The 4,006-nt window shown below is 52.6% G+C and overlaps 1 protein-coding gene across 3 annotated transcripts in view; it reads right to left on the bottom strand.

The window, feature by feature from the left end:
• PPP6R2 (protein phosphatase 6 regulatory subunit 2) overlaps positions 1-4,006 on the bottom strand; it is a 71,571-nt gene extending 67,565 nt beyond the window's left edge. For all 3 annotated transcript variants that reach the window (XM_010728788.3, XM_010728906.2, XM_010728840.3), the window contains exon 1: positions 3,962-4,006. The gene's annotated coding sequence lies outside the window, so the exon portion shown is untranslated. The remainder of the gene's footprint in view (positions 1-3,961) is intronic.

Below are 4,006 nucleotides of genomic sequence, written 5' to 3'. Positions count from 1 at the left end.
CTCCAGGCTGAACAAGCCCAGCTCCCTCAGCCTGGCTTTGTAGGGAGGTGCTGCAGCCCTCTGATCATCTTTGTGGCTCCTCTGGACCCTCTCCAACAGCTCCCTGTCTTTCTTGTACTGGAGGCCCCACACCTGGACGCAGTGCTGCAGATGGGGCCTCACCAGGGCAGAGCAGAGAGGGACAATCCCCTCCCTGTCCCTGCTGGCCACCCCTCTGCTGATGGAGCCCAGGACACCACTTGCTTTTTGAGCTGTAAGATCACACTGCTGGCTCCTGTTCAGTTTTTCACCCACCAGGACCCCCAGGTCCTCCTGTGCAGGGCTGCTCTCAAGGACTGCTCCTCCCAGCCTGTAGAGACGCTTGGCAGACACATAACATCAGGAGGGTAACGTGCAATAGAGCTGACCTGAAAGCCGTCATTTAGAGCTCCCCAATTTGTGAAGCGGAGTGCTGGTTGAGCACCTGCTGACCACAAACTGGGCACTGTGCAGCTCAGCAGCTGAAGTGTCAGTGCTTCGTGAACTGTTTGTTGTGCTGGGTGTGATTTAATGCAACACAAACTTGTTAGCACTGCTACCTCTCCACACTGGGAGAGCGGAGCCAAAGCAGGCAGCAGAGCAGCAGCCTTCTGACACAGGATGGGATGAACCAAGAACTCACTGCACTGCAAGCTCAGAGTAATCAAATGAGAACCACACCTTATTTAAATGCAGACAGAGAGAGCTGCTCTCTTCCTCCTCTCCTCTGTGAATCCTTGCATTCTCCTGTGAGCACCTCCAGGGATGGGGAACCCTCAGCTCCACCTCGGGGGAAGGAATTCCCCTCCCACCTGACCCCAATCTCCCCTCTTTTCATTTAAAGCCATTCCCCCCCCATCCAGTTTCCAACCTGAGAGCTTACAGCCTCAGTCTGCCCTGTAAAAATTGCTTCAAGAGAGAAGAATGACATCACATGGGGCACCCAAGGATCTGCTGAAGGAATAAAACGAATCAGTAAGCAACTACGGAAGCACAACCTTCCTCATCCAGCCCATGTGGGATTATGAAACTGAAGCAACCCACAGGTTCTGCCAGGTGATCCGGAATGAAAAGGAAGGAAAAAACAAATCACACAGATGAGAACTGAAGGCATTTATCAGAAAACCTCAGGATACATCCACCAGACGTGCTCCCTGTTAACATAACCAAAGAAGACAACACGGAGGCTGAGACTGAAGCGCTGTGCTCCTTTCCCCCTTCCTCCAGCAGTGCTGTGCAGCGTTGTGCTGCTCCCTCTGCCTCGCTGCTATCACTGCTGATTCTGCCCAATAAAATCACAATCAAAGTGATTTCATAAATGCTCTGTAAAGCAGCAAACTGCAGAAGTGAGAGGGGAAAAGGAGAAAAGAAAGGGCTTCCATGGGCACAACTGAAAGAGCAGCAGTCATTTGCCAGCAGAACAAAAACCTTCAGTGCAAGCAGCTGGGATGCTCGGTGAGTTTTGCCAGCAGCACAGATCACCTCCCACCCCACCAAGCAGAGCTGAAGCTGGTGGAGGTTTCTTCCTTTGCCCAGGTAAGCGAAGAGTCCGGAGCTGTGCCTCGTAGCTTAAAGAACTCCTTGAGCTTTGCCCTTTAACCGTAATGATATTTTCTCACGCCTTCCTGCTTCCCCTTCTGTGCAGCAAAGAGTGCTTCCATCAGTGATGTCACGCTTCCAACTTGCAAACCTGAACTCCACACGTGATGTCTGGCATCCAAATTCTGCAACAAATCCAAGCTTTGCTAATCTGGTAATTTTCACCTTGGTTATGAAGCTCGGTTTCCCCTTTATGTATCTGTCTGAAAGTCCCCCAGGCCAGAGTTAACACACAGGTAAAAATAGCCAAGGCATGTAGGAATAATGTCAATATTGGCTGCTGCACTGCTGGCTGCCTCAGCAGATCAAAACAAGGAGTGGGGGGGGAGTGGGAGGAACGCGGGGAGGAAGGAGGAAAGCACAATTAAAGAAACAAGCAGCTCAGAAGCAGCGCGGACAAGGAACGATATATGTTTGTTTCTAATAGCACTGAGTCGAAGAAGACACTCAAAATCCCTTGTTGGTCACACAGAGGCCTCATTCTTTCCCTGATCCTTCCATAAACCCACTCACATCCATGGATTTCCCATGAAGAGGAGGTAATAAGCAGCCCTGTGGATTCCCAAATCTATCAAACGTAACGAGGGACAGAAAGTGCTGCCCCATCAGCAGGGCTGAGAGCAAAACCACAGCCCGGTGTCTGCCTGCACAGACAGGGCACTGACATCACTCCTAACACAGTCTATCAACCCTGCTCTCCTCAATTAAGTTTCCAATCACCTCCCATCCATCCAGCCAAGCGACCGGAGCTCCCCTGTGCTCTCCTCCTGCTGAAGCTCCCACGAGTGCCATGGGCTGCTCAGCTCTGCTTCACTCTGTGCCCACCCACCTCCTGTGCCACCCAGCCCATCATTTGCCCGTTCTTCTGGTCACTCTGCTGTCGTCTCAGGAGCGTTTCCCACACCAACACACTCTGTTCTCTCCCAGCATTCCCATTCACCCATTTTCACGGTGCTGCTCTCAGCTATTGCCCTTTGGGCACCAACATCTCAGACTCTAAGCCAGCACGTTAAGAAAACACTTCTTGATTACATACACAAATCGATTTTCTGCAACGCATAATCCACAGCTTTCACACTTACACATCACAGGCCTCGTTACCAGAAGCAGAAAATTAACAAGCCCATCTCCCCTTTAAACTGAATGCCTTTCTGTGCTGGAATCTTGCAGCACTCTCACACCCTGCTGCCTCGCAGGAGAGGCACACAGTTTTGGTTTCTCTTTGACACTTCAGCTGACAGCCAATAAACGCCAGCAGCAAACATGGAAGGAAGAGTTTCTTCCACGGGGCACGGGAAAACACCATCAGCTGTAGCTGGGATGTCTCCCTTATGAGGAGAAGGGTAAGGAAGTGCTCCCACCTCCTGTGCTACCTGGCAGGGATTCCAGCTATCCATCCATCCATCCAACCCAGTTGGTCCCCATCCATCCCAGCACAGAGTTTAGCTTCAGATATTCCCTCTGCAGAACAGGCACCGGCAGCAGCAACCTGCAGCTCCCTAGCATGAATTTCAAAGCTCTCTGTCTGCAGACGAATGCAACGGGAACAAAAAGCGTGAGCATCTAAAGATAGCACCCTCCGTGATTCACTTCTATCCGACGGCCTCCAACGGCTCTGAACTATGAACTCAGAAATACAGCCCAGCCCTCCCACAGCACAACCACAGCTCTGCTGAGCGCTGTGCTCCCATCTGCTGCCTTCTCCTTGTGTTTGCAGGGCCAAACATCGCTCCGGTTCCACCCATCCCACCCCACTGTCCCACAGTTCCAACACAGGATCTCACCTTCGAACCCCATACAGGCTGCCTAAGCCACAAAAACAGCTCAAAGCAAACGCATGACGAGCAAAGCATTCCCAACCCCAAACTGCTTCCTCCTCACCCAACCCTCTGTCACCTCCAGCACTGCCACGGATCGCCCGCAGCCAACGCGCTCCAAAATCTCACGCTGCTTACCACCATACCTATGGGTTGCTACAGAAGTCGCTCTACCACCCTCCCAAGGCTTTACATCGTTATTATTCCGTTGAGCACAGCAGCATTTAGGCAGACAAACACCAAAACAACGACAGAACCTCCCTTTTTTTTTTTTCTATTCTCCCGTATTAAAGAGCAAAACCAGCAGAGCAAAAACCTTCTCCTTTCGCTCACAGACGGTCCCACTTCCTCCTACGGCTGCGTGCCGGCACAGCCCCGCCAGGCCCCGGAGCTCCGCGATCAGCGCCCGCAAAACCTCCGCGATGGCAGAAATCAGAGCGGGGCCGAAGCGGGCGCTGACGGAACCGTGAGGGCGGAGGAGCGCGCAGGCCGCGGCCCGTTGACAGCTCGGCTCTAAGGTTCTTTACCTGTTGTTGATTAAGGGTCCGGACGCTGCCCTCCGGCCCGCGGTG

This window comes from Meleagris gallopavo, chromosome 1 (assembly GCF_000146605.3).
Source record: "Meleagris gallopavo isolate NT-WF06-2002-E0010 breed Aviagen turkey brand Nicholas breeding stock chromosome 1, Turkey_5.1, whole genome shotgun sequence".
NCBI classification, from domain to species: Eukaryota; Metazoa; Chordata; class Aves; order Galliformes; family Phasianidae; genus Meleagris; species Meleagris gallopavo.
The sequence above is the reverse complement of the archived record's forward strand: the minus strand, read 5'-3'. Positions and strand labels throughout refer to the sequence as shown.